This window comes from Phaethon aethereus (genome assembly GCF_964289735.1).
Source record: "Phaethon aethereus genome assembly, chromosome: 6".
Lineage (NCBI taxonomy): Eukaryota > Metazoa > Chordata > Aves > Phaethontiformes > Phaethontidae > Phaethon > Phaethon aethereus.
Window position 1 is genome coordinate 32,778,756 of NC_138580.1, and position 16,420 is coordinate 32,795,175.

Below are 16,420 nucleotides of genomic sequence, written 5' to 3' on the forward strand. Positions count from 1 at the left end.
CCGATTTCCAAAGCTTTAACTACAACCATTTGACGGTACTACTAGGTGCTGCAGCTTTATTTTCCATGTTGCTACCCCAAAACAGTTTGCACAGTTGGATAGTAATTACAGTTTTAATGACACAAGTAGGAGTGTGAATTTAAGCATAAACAGCTACAGAGTAAGGTTTAGCTGATATACAAAAAATGAAACATAGGGACACGCATCATATTATCTAAATGACAAGAAATGTGAAAATCGGAGATGAATACCAGTGAAATTACATGGAGCGACACACCATGTGGTGGGGCCCTGAGCAACCTGATCTGGCTGAAGGTGTCCCTGCTTCTTGCAGGGAGAGTTGGACTAGATGACCTTTAAAGGTCTCTTCCAACCCAGACCACTCTATGATGCTATAACTCTATGTTGCACAGCCAGAAGCTGGGAAGAGAGGCAGAGGAATGGAGAGGCCTGTTTCATTGTTATTTTTCACCTGCATAACTTAGCAACCTCACTTGATGCCTGTTGCTGTAAACCGGTAGTAACTCTACTGAGAGCAAGCTATAGCAGCAGAAGGATAGAGTAATACAGTGATGAATAAATCCCACTATCCTTTAGAAAAGGAAGAGGAGTTTTGAAGCACTTCCTCAAGAATGGGGCTAGTGAGACTGCTTGTGAAAGAGGGGATGTGGTCACGCATCTTTGCTGACATGTCAGGTGATATATTTGTCATGTGTTAAGAGCCTTGAGAGAACTCTGAGAAGACTCAAGGGTGGGAACGCCAGTAAACAAGTAGAGAGAAAATAAAGCCGTTTCTGCGATGGTTGGGTTGGACATTTGCTGAGATAACTAATGGACTGTCAAACTCAGGGGAAGCAAACCAGTCTAAGACAAACTTAATGCCAGTTTTGTCAACACTGAAATTGTGGGGGAAAAAACCCCAAAAAGAAGTTATATTTGAAAATACTTAATTTCACTCATACTATTTATGTCTTTCCACTGCTCTCAGATAACCTTCCCTTCTTTTATCTCTTCCCTCTCACTTTATAAATATATCTAAAAATTCATCCCCATATATCCAAAAGGTAAATTCAGATGAACTTCCACGGTAGCTCTAATGAAATTATTGTGGACTTCTCCAAGAAAAACACATGAGTTTGAGTTCATGCTGTTTGTTGGTAAAGCAGAGCATTCCAAGAATATTTAAAATAAAACATTGAACAGCAAAAGCTGTTGTATATAAGAGGTTTACATTATCAAATATATACCAAATGGCTTCACAAGCATGCAGTGATGTAATTCAAGGCTGAAAATTAATTGAAAAAGAAAACAAATACTGCTGCCTTTTGGACAGGTGGGGCAAAATTCCAGGTCTTGAGAGTGAACTGATATTTATTTTTTCATTTAATCATGGTGCCATCTCTCAATAAATATGTCTGTTTGTGGAACTGCTTCCAACAAGTGGCTTTCTCTAAACATGTGAAGAGTGTATCTGTATAACTTCTGAAGTGTTTTTCAGTGTAAGTTACTGCTGAGGTTTCTTAGCTATCTCTTGGAAGAAAAAAAATGACCCATGAAGGTGCTTCACCCTATTCATAGATTAAAGTGAATGGCTAGCGTTTCTTACTGAAAGCAGTCTCACAGGAGCTTTTGGCTATCAGACCATTTATGTAGCTAGCTAAACCTAGTACCTTAAAACAGATGTTCGAATGATAGCCTTACTTTGAACAGTATTTACTTCAGAGAATCATCTTTCTCTATTTTTTGCAGGTAGTTTAGAATAAGTCTTTGTAGCTGGGTAAACACTGTAATTTTATTCATGTTTTCAGACTTAATTTTCTATTAATTAAATGTTAAATATATGAAAGAGAAATCACTGGATTAATTGAAGTGAAATCTGAAGTTAGAACGCCTGTCATCTATCAAATTTCCAGTTCACTAAAGTTCTGAAAAGTTTCTGAAGACAACATAATATCCTTTGGCAAATCATTATATATAATGAAAAGAAGGAAATTGTACACACGAGCATCAAGATGTTGTTTCTTAAAACTAAATAGAAGCCAAAACTAAAGTCAATACTTACTAATAATCTGCAAGGAAGCTTGGAATAAGAAAATTTTAGGCAAGCCAACTGCTTAAGAGGAGGCTGTTTGGGGCTCTCCAGCTCAGAGGTACCTGGGCTGGGCTGGCTCATTGCCAAATTCCCATGTGAAGGAGAGGCCCGATTCTGGGAAATTCTCACCCCAAAATCAGCTCACGGAGTTTTACTTAAGTTTATCTCAAATGACTGAAAAAGACTTAGTTTAGACAGCGTGATTCTGGGATAACATTATTTATATTACAGGGTGTGTCAAATTCATAGCTTAAGAATTATAAGAATTCATTGCTGTTTTTTCCAAGGGGGCACGGATTTAATGTAATCTACGCTCCTTGCCCTACAGTAAATGTGTAAAAATTTTGGCCCCGTTATCTCAGAAGATACTAACAATGTCATAGCTATTACTAATTAGGCAAAACCAGACTTGATTATGCAGCTTCTAAACAGCAGTGAATCAGAAAACGAACTGCCAGCCATGACACACCTGAAACTACTGCACGCACCCCCTTCCCGAGAGCAGCACACACGCGTTACAGATGATCAGTCCACTTACACCACCTCGAGTGCCAACTTCATCATTCAGGACAGCAGTGTCCGATTCTTGTCATTTCGCTCTTTCTCCTCTTCCTCACTTACAGGAGGGAGAGACCTCATAGCCTACAGTCACTTCCCTCAACAGGAATAGTTGCTATATGTGCAGTTTCTTTTTTAAACTACTGTCTTTTTAAGGAGCTGTTTGAACAGGGTTTTTTATTTATTTATTATTATGTTGAAACTGAACCTTGAGCTAGTAAAAACAATATTATGGTAGTGCTCTAGTTCTAAAACCAGAGATGCTGTTTTCACAGGACATTTCAAATTGCTGCACAAAACTTTTAACTGTTGAGCACCGAGATGTGTGCAGTGTGCAAGCCCCAGTTGCTGCAAACAGTGAAGCAGCAGGAGGCTATTTTTCAGAGATTATTCCTGAGAGTTTTAATTGTAATCCAAAATCTTGATGCAGAGAAAAGGTATTTTTGCAGGGGAAGGTGGGGTAAATAAAAATTACTGCAACTTTTTCAATTTTTTTTTTTAAATGCCACTTGTGTTGCACTGCAAAACAGCACAGAAACAGCATTCATCTCAAAAGTCAATGATCTCCTGAGGACAAGAGACAGAGTCAGTCTTCATGCTAACATAACCCGATCAGCAATCATTCAGAATGCTGAGTGGGGAGGAAATAACAAGACTTTGAGAATTTGGCAGAGGCAAATGGAATTCCCCCAAAACATATCTCTCTGTTAATTGCACCCAAAGCAATTCTGTCTTCCCCTGGTATCTCACAGCTTTCTGTCTTGCAGTGGCTCATGTTCAGCCCTTTGGCTGGAACCACCAGCGAGGTCACCATCCATTTTGGCTTATAACGCCATCTAAATGAAGATAAACACACAACTCCGCTCTCTCTTGTCCTCAGAAAGCCTGCTTTCCTAAAGTCTGACAGATGTAGTGAAAATAACTTGGCCACAGAAACCTTTTCAGACTTGATTCAGTCTTTTGTATTTTCAAGAATCTCAGCCAAAGGAGCCCACCTTCTTTTTCCCAGAATGACTCAAATTTATGGCCTCATCTGTGCAGAGGCTCCAAAGATACAGACATTTTTGTTTCCACCAGGCCAGCAATTTGTGTTCCTTCTGGGGACAGCATTGCCATGTCCTTTGCTGACAGTGTATACTTCAACAGAACCTAATCTGTGAGGCAGGAGGAAGACACTTGCCAATGTAAATAGTAACTTGTCTACTCCTTAGGTAGAGCAGAGAAGAGCAGCATACTACTTCTGTGTTCAATAACCTGTGCTGAGTTTGGGCTCACGGGTGGATGAAACTGGACTTTTTTTTTTTTTTTGGTACTGTCTATGACACCAAAATATGTTGCTGTATAGAAGAGTAAGATAAATGATTGACAACAGGCTCCTGGTTGTGTGCGTGCATTTTGTGTCCATCATCCCTCCCCGCCCCCCGCAGCCTCTCTCTTCTGTGATGCCAGAAAAAATATGTATTGGTTGTCTGTGCTGGTGGTGAGGTGTCTGCAAGATAGGGAACAGTCATGTTCACAGCAGACCACTGTCTTGGAATGCTACAAATCCAAACTTATTCGATCTAGGAGATGCTCTAAAATAGATTTCCCCCCTCTGAACTAGTCTTCCCTCTTTGACTCTTCTCTACTCCAGTTCCTCCTACTGCTATTACCAGTACAGCTCCAGAAAAGTCATGTTGGTATTGGGACATTACCAAATTGTCATTTGAGGTGGGTTTTCTTGAAGGTCAGAAAACAAAGTGCTTAAACTAGTGCCCATGCTTCCTCTGTGACAGCATTTGCCAGGAATTGTATATTCCTTACAATTCCAATACAGGAATTGTAACTAAATAATGGCAAGTACAGAGGAATGAATAAGAAAACATATCTGTTGCTGACAAGGGCTCAGCTGTAAAACTTAAGCTCGCTCTCTTCACTGCCCAGTCACTCTTCTCACTGCAGGCCTTTGAAGTCTCTAACCACTGACATCACATAGCATCTCTCTCAGACAGTCATGCATACCCTGCTGATGTAGAGGACATGGAATATACATGTATTCTGTTCCTGAGATACTGATAAGGAGTAATCGTCACAGAATAAAGTTTTAAAACAGTTTTTCCTTCAATATCATACAGGAAGAAGCAGCTTGAGAACGCTGCAACGGCCTTTCACAGTGCCACTGAAGTTAATGCCCTAATAAAAACAGTTTCTCTGCAGTGGACTGTGTTTGTTTTAGCCTGACTTTATTTTCTGGGGGTTAAAACTTAGCAATAATATTTGTATGGTCTTGAAACTCTCTTCTGTTTTCGGAAAAAAAGCACATTGTTAATGTAAGTTCAGAGAGAAGGCAAAAAATGTTTTCCTTTAGTTTCACTTTGTCATGTTCTAGGCAGAGCAAAACCAGACACCAGCAACCTTCCACAAAAAAAGCTGACTGCTAGAGCTTTTTTAGAGAACTTTCACCACTGATTTTTAAAAAGGGTATAAAAAAAGTTGTACATAATTTTGAGACACCTATAGCAATACTATTTTGTTGAGATGTTTGAAGATAGGATTTAATACAATTTAGTCTTAAGTACTGCAAAGTATCCACAAACTGCAAGGTAGGAATGATTAATGAAGTGCTTAAAAAAACCCACGCAAGACACAAGACACAGTTTTCTTCTTTACCCATGCACTCAAAACATACATTACATGCATATACAAATACATACATCTTTGGTAGAAAGACACTTTCCCTCTGACAAATCTGAAAGCTGTTGGAAAAATTGACACTGATGTTCAGTAGGGAACAGCGAGTCCTGTGGAGACAATGGGATGTCAGACTTTCCTCCCTCCGCCCACCATTGTGCTTGTGGCTGGTGGAGTTCCAAGAGAACGTGGAAAAAAGATTATTTGGTTTCTATTACCCTGAAGCAACCATTTCCAGTAGTCAACTAGTGAACCTAAAGGAAGCCTGCTTGGTTTAATTTTTTCGCTAAAAAAGAAGTTTATAAAGGAACATGGTACTTACCCTTTATCAGGCTTCAATTGAAGAGTTTAGAACATATTGCTGGCTTTACACCAGCAAGTATTTACCTCGACTCAGTTGCTTAGTAGCTCCCTTCAAATCAATGGGAATGTAAATGTGCTATGAGTGAGGCACATGCTTTTAGGGTCTTGCTGAATCATGTCCTTTGCATGTCACAATCATTACTGAAAAATGTGGTTGTGACCATACACCAAATTAGGACAAGAGCATTTGTTATGGAAGGTAGAGCGTGGCAGGACATTAAGCTGCTGTGCACGTGAATGGGTGTGGGGCTGTGTATGTGTTTCCTACCACCAGACTAACAAGCATTTAGATCTTTTGCAGATTCTGCCATTTCTGGAGAAGTCCTAGATGCTAGAAGCCAGGCATTTTGAAAGCCACATTATTTTTTCAGGTACATTGCGTACACAGTAAAAAAAAAAAAAAAAAAAAATCTTGGTTTCTGCCAGGTATGTGATACCATAACAACATAACAAATCTGCTTTTTAATAAAATGCTTCATACACGCTGGATTCAGTATGAACCAAGATTACATTGCTTCTTTCTCTATTTGATAGCAACTAGCGCCGCTAGTATGTAGGGAAGTGTGTGTATACTGCTCCCAAATATTATGGGGCACTACGAGAAAAGTAGTATACCGAATGACTCACGCAAAATTTACTAAAATTCATATGCTCACTTCAGTAAACTCTGGATTAAACTTCAAAGTTAATTTTGTTTCTCAAGTTTCAGTTTCAATAGATATTTTTTTAAATGACAATAGAAGAGAAAAATGCAAAAGATAAAACCAACATCTACAATTAAGCAGTAATGCACAGCTATCATTAAATGGCATGGCTTGGTTTCTTTCCCACAGAGATCTTTGCACATGAAGAAAAGCTCCCTATCCTCTCACCCGTTCAAAAACATTTTTAGCTTTTAGTTTCTTTGAGCCATCATAGAAGATTTATGAGTGTATTTCATTGTAAGTAGCAAGGTGTTTCATTGCTTTCAGCTGCCAGAAGTTGTTGCAGCACAGATATTCCAGAAATTATGTACTGTCTGCCTTAATACATTGCCCTTTTGCTTTGCCTTCATTGCTCATGTTCGTATTATTAGCCTACAATTATTAACTCCAGTTTTCTCATAATGACTATTCTGTGTCAAGAAAAACCTTTCTATTTCTGTGCTGAAGAGATTTAGTTAAAACATTAAATTTAAGAGCGAGGCGTTCTTGTTTTGCCACTTGGTAGAAATTTTTCCTTTGCTCTTCTGGGGCCCGCTCCTGTACATCAGCTGTAGGAAAAGTCTAACTGGAATCAGCAAGGGTGAACGAGGCTGCTACCATACATATTGTCAAGAAGGCAGGAGCTGAGGCTCCAGACACATTAAGCCACATGTACTCGCCTATTCTCTACAAATAAATTAAGCATAGGCCCCTTCCCCCAAAAAGTTCAAAGTAAAATAAACAAACAGGATGCCGTAATAAGTAAAAGGATACGTAAAAGAGAATAAATAATATTAACTAAATACAGAGGGAGATTGTGCTATGTCCAAAAGCATAGGTACTTGTATTTCAGCAGAAGTTTAGATAATTTTCTTATCATTACTTTGTGTTTGTGTTAACAACTTTCTAAGTTTCTAATCCACCAGAATCTCTTGGCTCTAGATTTATAAAAGCCAAAACCTACATTTAGAGCTGCTGACTGGCAACGTATAAATTTATGACAAACTGTATTTGTAACACATGTAATTTCAGCTTCAATGCTGTAGTCCTAGAATTGGAGTAATGCCTATTATCAAAACAGGCACTTTGTTTTACAAACAAAACACTACTTAGAAATTAAAATGTAATACCTTTTTTCTTCACACCCTCCCCCCCCCCCCCCGCAAGATACACAAAACCTGAACCAGCAATGAGTTCTCTGGGATTTCATGAGAATATGCTGACAGGAATAGCAGTGCTCTGCTGCTTTTGCAAGACTGTCTGTGCAAGACTAAATACAACATTGTTTAGCCAGTTCTTTTGGTCATCTTTCCTTCCTAGTTATCTAATATTTTTAATCTTAAAAACTATTTAGTTTTCAGCTACTCAGTCTCCTCGCTTGAACTAGCAGTGCAGTACACTAAACAGAAACCACTGATACTGGGTTCGTAGAATTCCTGAGACATGACAGTAGACTTAAAGTTGGACTGCAGAGTATTTGAAGCTGCCTCACATTGACTGACTATGCCATCTGACCTTTCCAAGTTTTTATGTGAATCTTTAAAATGTATTTTAAATCAAGTTATGCATTATAGAAAGTGCAGTCATGACTACTTACAGAAGACCAAAACACTTAGACCGTGATACTCAAAGACTCTGCTGACACCAAGACTCAAAGCCCAATGCCACTTTTCTAGCTGCAGTGCATGATGTCATAATGATAACTAAAAACCAAAACCTGATGCTCTCTCACATTTGCGTAAAAAAGGAACTGGATCTAACTATTGTAATTCTGTGCTTAATGTCTTGAAGACACTTTAAAATAATTCTGATAGGAAAAACTATTAATCTGGACAAACACCTTTTCCGTATCTAAGTCATCCCTACTCCAGCAATGTCTGAAGACTTACAAGAACATCTTATTAGCTTTAGATCAAACAGCGCAGATCCTTTTCCAGGGATCAAATCTCTCCACTTACTTGCAGTCAAAAAGGATTCTGCTTCTCTTTCACTAATGCTTAAATATGCCCAAATCTAAAAACATTTAATGCAGAGATAGAATCAGGGTAAATGGTCTTGCAGAAGAATGGAGCAAGCATCTTGTGATTAAGGAAATAAAATATTTTAATGAGTTCGGAGGTGGAAGTTTACTAGATTAAGGCAGCACAGCGGGAATAGAAAACTAGCTGTGCCCTGAGAATGGCTTTCTAGCTGAAGCACAGGAAGAGATGTTTGGAAAGCAGATAGCTCAGCCAAACCTAATTAGGTACAGAGCATGCAGCTTGTTAATAGGCTCTGTCTCCATTGATTGACACTTCTCATATGAACAGTTTTTTTTATTAGAAGGTTGGGGTTTTACCAGAGAGATTAAAGATCAATAACCTGAAAACAAATTATAGCCTCCCAATTTATCTGGTATAAATCTGAAAAAACATGCATTTAACTTTGTTTTGTCAAGCATAAATTACCACGCTCTTTCTGGAGTGGGATATCTGCTGTGGGAATACCTGGTTTGTTTCAGGATTCCTCTCAACGGTTGCACACTAACTAAAACTAATAATGGTATTTTCTTCTATTTCCTTACTTAGAACATTTATTTGTACATTCAACTCTAAGCTATGCACCAAAGAGACTTTGCAATGTTAAAAAAAACACCCTCCAAAATAAGCTTACCTAACGCTTCAAGTATAAATAGAAAAAAAAATAGTAATTTTTTTTTTATGTAGCACTGAAAAGACAGCACAAAATTTGCTTTTATTATGGTCATAACAACAGGCTGTTAAAGGTCTGAGTTTCTCAGGTTAAGTTTTTGGACACAGAATGAAATACAGGAAAAAGAAAAACCCTTTCAGGCAGTAAAACTGTTTTTTTAATTCCAGCAGTGATCTGTCTTTCTCTGTGGATGCTGTATTTTTAGACTAGCTTAACTCCACTATCTGTATGAGGTTTCTTCTTGCAGTAACAGGAGTAGTGCTTCACTGTAGAGGACTGACACCCCATCTATGCAAAGCCAAGGTGCTTGCTTCTTTTGTATGAGAGGAAGGTCTAAGGTTAAGCCAATAATTACGCCAAAGAGATATGGATCGAGAAGCATTAGGTCTGACATTATCCTACAGTAAGAGAGGAAATGGGCCTACAGCCTCAGTTCAGGGAATACCTGCAATGTCCTTCATCTGAGTAGTCAGTCACAGATTTACCTCTCTTGAGCTACAATTTTTACCTTATGTTCTTCCTTCTAGCTACTGAAGACTTTTATTCAGGTGCAGATTTACTGAAGGTGGTATGTGAAAGTGGGCTAATTTAACTCTCCCGTTAGTCCTGCCTCTTGCTGTTTTCCTCCAGAGCTAGCAACCAGTGATAAGAAATTGGAGAAGGGTATGGGAAAGCATACCAATAGATAATAGTGAACAAATTGTTGAGGAGGTGGCAAGCATCCTTTATCCAGATGGAATTATAATAATGATTCTTCTTGGCCAAGACAAGATAAGATACAGTCATGAAAAGCCACGAGTTTTGAAATTCTGCTAATCTAATTGCTCTTGTGAGCCCAATTTAGTTATACCAATGTGTACACATTTGAAAATCATAATAGAAGAAAGGCACAAAGTGAACAACTAATGCTCTTAACCAGAAGCACTGCCTTGCTTTCGCTTCTTTCCTGAGAGAATCGAAGGGGTAACAGCCTACTGGCTACTCCACATCTGAACTGGAATTAGGTTCTTATTAACTGGAGATATTCCTCTCTATAGAAAGACTTTGGCGGGGGGATGAGGGGGTAGGTGCTAAATACAAACCTATATTTCAGGATGCAATTCAAATATATCTGAAGACTGGATGGCAGGAATCCTCGATCTGAAAAATACAATTAGGATGTACAGCATGGGCTTGCCTTCACAGAAGGTTTTTAAATGTAGTTCAAGATTGTCTCAGGGTAATTAAAACCAAAGGGTCAGAATCAGCTTCAGACAAAATTAAAGAGGTGGAAAATGCACATGATTATAGGTTCCCTGCTTTAATAGAAGAAAATAAAAGGTTTAACCTCAAGAGAGGCAAAATGGAAACTAATCTGGAACAGACAAGTGGCACTTGAGTCAGGTGCCTGAAGGAATTGGTGGTGTCAAAAAGCTTTCTGCTCCCACCTCCCCCTTTGCAAAGGTGGATGGCAGATATGTTGAAGCAATATTTCAGGGAAAATTCAGAAGTTATTACTGAGCTGGAAGAATGCCTGAAAGGAAGTGTCTGAGAACATTAAAGTAGCTCATCTTACACATTTAACCAATTTTTGAAGTGACACAGATTATGAGAAATTCTTTTTATCTTCAGCTTTGGCAATTTTCATACTGTACAATAATGTCCCTGAAGCTCTTGGAAAGCAGTTCTAGCTATTTGTCATTCATACATCCCTCTTCCCAATATTCAGGCTCTGACTAGATTAAGATTCCTGCTCCTAGATTTCTCTCACTGTTGTGTCTCTGGGAAAAAGTTTTGAAACTTACTTTAGCAATAGAGAATTTCCTCATCAATGGCAAACTTTCTAACATTCTTAATACCATGCATTACATATATGGAGCTCCCCTGGAAGATCTACCGGTGCGAGAAGATCAGGCCAATGACACTTTTATGCTTTCCAGGAGAGTCTTCTGCTCCTAGATAGAGCCTTGTTTGAGAGAACAAACAACTTTGGTATGTTGGTCCTGGTCTCAGTGAATGACTTCAGAGCTCCTTCTCATGTGCGGTTATTGCAGATATATGCAATAGCATGAGCTTTTTCATCCATGATTGGCTTTTGTCTGGAAATCTGTGGCACCCATTGAGCAGGCATCCTATTGTAGCTTACATGCAGGAAATCTGATGTTCCCTACACATGTCACGTTTATTGTGTGACATAGCAAAGGGTACCCTTGCAATACTGTCCTCACAGACATCATATACGGGCAAACAGTAACCCTGAAGTATGACAGAGTTTCCATATAGGCTACTTCTCCTCCGACAAGAAGAGGAAGATACAGTGATTCAAATCTTCATCTTAAAGTCAGCTTTGGGCAGACAAGCCTTTGAACCTGCATAAAACCTCAAAGATGTTTTCTTTTCACCCTAATCGTAATGGAGAACTGAGCCTTAACTAACAGGAATATAAAGGAAAAATATTTTCTAGACCTCTCTTCCAATGGTATATAGATGATCTTTTTTGGACAATGAACATTAACTTGACATTTCAATTTAATATTAACTGCATTATAAATGATGACATAAAAAAAGAACAGCACATTGCCGTTTCTGATGCTACTGCAGCCCTGTACAGATGCAGTAAAAGTGACTTAAAAGGAGTGATGAGAAAGGAGGGGCAAAAACTAGAAGCCAATTAATGTATCTACCTTCAAATTTAAAAAAAATTACTATCTTTGATTTTTAGTAGATTTCCTGTACAGACTGTGCTGGTTTTGGGTGGGATAGAGTAAATTTTCTTCATAGTAGCTTGTATGGGGCTACATTTTGGATCTGTGATGAAAAAGGTGTTGATAACACAGGCATGTTTCCATTATTGCTGAGCAGGGCTTACACAGAGTCAAGGCCTTTTCTGCTCCTCATACTGCCCCGCCAGCAAGCAGACTGGGGGTGCACAAGAAGTTTGAAAGGGACACAGCAGGGACAGCTGACCTCAACTGACCAAAGGGATATTTCACACCATATGACATCATGTTCAGCACATAAAGCTGGGGGTGGGAGAAGGAAGGAGGAATATTTGGAGTTATGATGTTTGTCTTCCCAGGTAACTGTTAGGCATGATGGAGCCCTGCTTGCCTGGAGATGGCTGAACATCTGCCTGCCCATGGGAAGTGGTGAATGAATTCCTTGTTTTCCTTTGCTTGCGTGCACGGCTTTTACTTTCCCTGTTAAACTATCTTTACCTCGGCCCACGAGTTTTGTCACTTTTACTCTTTTCATTTTCTCCCCCATCCCATTGTGGGGAGAGTGAGCGAGTGGGTGCATGGTGCTTAGTTGCCACCTGGGGTTATACCACATCATGGACCTAAAAGTGCACTTAGTACTTCAAAGTTAGACATACTGAATTAGCATTATCATTTCTACTAGTATGAGGAACAAGACTTGTGAATGAATGCAAGTGATTAAAGTACACTAGCAAGAATTAAGACAAGCAGTGTAATACCTAGGCTTGGAGGTTGAAATTAGAAGCACAAGAAAATTCCAGTGAGTTAGGTACCAGGACAGATGCACATCTGGAAACACAATCTAGAATTTCTGACGGTTCTGCTCTGTCTCCTTGCCAATAAAGCCTAATTTTCTTTAGAAGAAAGGAGTACAACTCATGTCTATTATTTCAAAACAATTTAATGGCCAGTACTTCTTTAACACAACTGTACCTGGAATGACACATTAATGTCTAATTGGAAGCTTAATAGAACGAGTTAGAAAGAATAATGAGACAATAGACCAAATGATGAGGGGGGAAGATGATAATCAGAAATACTAAAAAAAGAGATTTCTGTTGGACCAAGTAAGAAATCATAAAGGCAATGGATAATCTGGAATAAAGATGAGGGTGTAAATTGGATGAATAGGAATAGATTTTTAAAAATGCAAATACGAGATCAAAAGAAAAAGGGAACCAAGAAAGAGACAGCAAAAGTGATTAGGGAAAAAGTCATGGGGAAGTTTTGCTGACTGAACAAATGCAGTGACTTTAAAAGAACAAGTCTGATAGAGTGAAAGCACTTGAAATCTTAAGGAGACATTTTAATAGGTGAGACACTCCTTACAATTTATCAAGACAAATTTTGATTAGGATTTGAGTTTGTACAGCCCCAGTTCAGGAAAAGAAAAAAACCCTAAACCCTTCATTGATTATGACTTTGCTCCTGAATCCCCTGAAAGTTGCCAAAAGACATAACTTCCAAAGAGGGTATTGTTCATTAGCCGTACTCTTGGTATTATAGGTAGAATTGCTACAATATTAGTTATCACTTTTGGCTAGGGGCCTGCATATTCCTCACAGAGAAGTAAATGTGTAAAAAGATTTATGTGGGCACAATCTAAGCAACGCGATAACACTTTTGAAAGCCTCTACATCACCTAGGACTAGACTATCAAAAAGAGTAGAAGTGGTAAATGTTTCAATGCTTAAGTAAGTGTATCCTCTCCCTAAAATACAATGCATGTTCTTATGTGTTGTGGAATACCATCCATAGCAACAGACATGTGGAGCAGAAAGCTGACAAGATTCAGTGATAGGAAACATTAAGTATTACTAGTTGCACAGACCTCACTATCTTAATGTATACCAAGGAGCTTCTTAGCTAATGCTGCCAATCCAAAAGTATTTCTTTGACCCACAGCTCTGAACTGTCATCTGCACAGTAGCCCATGCACCTTAATGGAGGTACACTTCGTTATCCTTTAATTATCTTAGGGTAATACTGGAGTAGAGAGTGGGGAGGGCACATTATGAAAATGGTCCAGCATCCCAGTTTAAAGTTTATCATGTTTGTAAAGGGTGGAATACCTTGGTATTAGTTAGGTGTCTTGAAGTTATTAAAATCCAGGTTATTTAAGAACAAAGCGCTTACAGGCAAAGAACAGAAATAATAGAGAACCACACACAATCAACTGATTGCAAGACCAGAAATTCCTTCTACTTCCCTTATATCCAGCCAATATGCTGTTAGATTCTTAACAAAGATGTTCAGAGATTCAGTCCTTTTGTATACCTTATATCCTGAGGGATACAGGGAGCCTAGCTTTGGGAATCCTTCCTTTTTTCTACTAGCAACACCCTTCTTGGGTACTTATTAAGATTCAAGGGTTCCTTCTCATTCCACCCCGCTGAGAAGGATTCCTTAATATTCATTCGGTCCCAGGTAACTTCAGAATTCTTCCCTCCTTGCCACTGAGCACCCCCTTTATGCTTTCAAAATGTTCTTTTCCCTTAGGCCTCTCCAGGAGCAATTACCACCTGCCTAGATGGTAAACAGACTATGATAATGGTGCTCCAGAACCCTAAAGTTTTAACCTTCTGTGATGCAAAACAGCCTTTCAAGCAGTTTAAGATCCAGGCTGATGCTTTTTTCACACAGCTTATCATGCAACCTGATATTTTACCTGCATACATAACCTGCCAGTCTTATTTGATATAATTGCATAACTCAGTTTACTTGCAGTTTAACCAAGATCAGATCTTACCTGAAATTAAACACTGCAGCATTTTGTAAAAATGGGTTTGGTAAGACTACCCTTTCTGCACCTCAAACCATTTCCCCCAAAAAATTTTGTTTTGGGGGACACCATGATCTTGCCATCCCTAGATTTGATCTCTAACTTGGGTGGCACCCCTAACCCTTGGTTGGCTTTAGTTACTGATAATCCATCACTGGACTGATGATCCATCACTGGCAAATTAAATTTTTAATTATAGAATACATTTATTAGTCTAAAATACCCGACTTGTAAGCACACTATATAACATTCATTGCCTGACAAGAGTGTAATAAATTTACCATAACCCTTTTTAAATGCAGGCATTTGGTGAATCCTTTTGGAAAGCTAAGTTATCTTCAGCTCTACCACTTTCACATTAATATTCCTCTGTTTAATGCCTAAAACAACTCTAAAGAACAGTTCTGGAGGAAATGATGTAATTTTATTGTTTCTTTTTGATCTTGTTCTGAGTGTTTGCCATTAACACTCTATACACGAATAGTGGGAAAACAGTTATGATATGTCATTAACTACTGATGATGATCACACTAACAGCATGTTTCTCTCATTCATTACTGCTAAACACACCTGATTCAGCTATATTCTTCACTTATTCTGTATGTGTCTCCTTTTTTTTTTTCCTGATCATCCAGCAGGTCTTTACTGATCAAACTGCCTATTTTACCAAGTAAATTATATGCACTGCTAGCCCAGCTACAAGCTATTTATCAAGTTGCTGAGTGCCTTTAGTGTGCAACAGGCTTTCATGTTCAGAGGCTTCACCATGTTTTGAGCTTTGACACCCAACCCTCCTATGTAAAGAAGTTGCAGAACTTGCAACACTTCTGAATTAATACAAGATATGGTCCAATATGTCATTATTACATCTGATATCATGGTTCCCACTTGTGAACCAACTTGCTGCAAGTGTATTTTATGCCCGCAACAAATTTTAATCTAAAAATACAATCCCAAATTTCCAGGCTTATTGCTTCTGTTCACAAACTGAAGGAATACTTTTCTCTCTTTGCTACTCTGAAGTTTCATAGAGAGTCTGTGGGACAGGAAAAGCTAATTGACTTCCTGTAACTCCTGGTTTAATAAAGTTAACCCAGTTCTGCCCTCAGGTTTACACCTACAGACTTAGAGTTAAGGAGATGAAAGCAGACTTGAATTCTTGCTCTGCAACTTTCTTAACAATCCTGTAGCATTTTTTTTATATTTCACCATTTCATTGTCTGGTAACATACTACCTGCTCAGCTAGAATAACAGAAATAAATGAAATATCCTATTATACTTACTGGCTATCCTGGAGATGACTGGACTCTGTCTTCACAGGGGAGAAAAGAGACTAGAGATTTTACCTTAACGTATGTAAAGCATTCCCTAAGCCTCTTATCCACAGTAGTGCTACAGAAGACTACCGAGGTAACATTTTATGGACAAAGAAGTCCAAAACACATGGAGGATGTTTATCAAATGAGACTGCTACCAGGAACTGACCATGAAACAGGGCACTTTTGGGAAAATGCTCGTCATGAAAACTACGTAAAATTCCTGCCTCTCTGACTGCCAGTAGCGGCTTTGTGGATTCCCTTGAGATGATTTACAAACAAAAGACACCGAAGTGTGCAAAGGACACGGTTATGTAATTGTGAAGTCATTTCGGCACGACAGAAATATGATTATGGTAGTAGGAAATTATTTCCTTTTTTTTTCTTGCATTAGACAATAGAACATCAAATATCAAAGAATTAAGAGAGTTAACTTGTTTCCCGTTGCTTTTACGTCAATTTTGACAGGAAGAAATTACAGGTAGTTTGTTCAAACATGATACTAATATTCTTTCTGCTTCTGCTG

At 38.6% G+C, this 16,420-nt stretch overlaps 1 protein-coding gene across 1 annotated transcript in view; it reads right to left on the reverse strand.

Annotated features, from left to right (window-relative positions):
- SLC39A10 (solute carrier family 39 member 10) overlaps positions 1-15,916 on the reverse strand; it is a gene marked incomplete at its 3' end in the record, with an annotated part of 63,789 nt that extends 47,873 nt beyond the window's left edge. Inside the window, exons 1-2 of the mRNA XM_082001718.1 lie at positions 15,862-15,916; positions 10,146-10,197 (exon numbers count right to left, since the gene is read on the reverse strand). The remainder of the gene's footprint in view (positions 1-10,145; positions 10,198-15,861) is intronic.
- Positions 15,917-16,420: the final 504 nt, after the last annotated feature.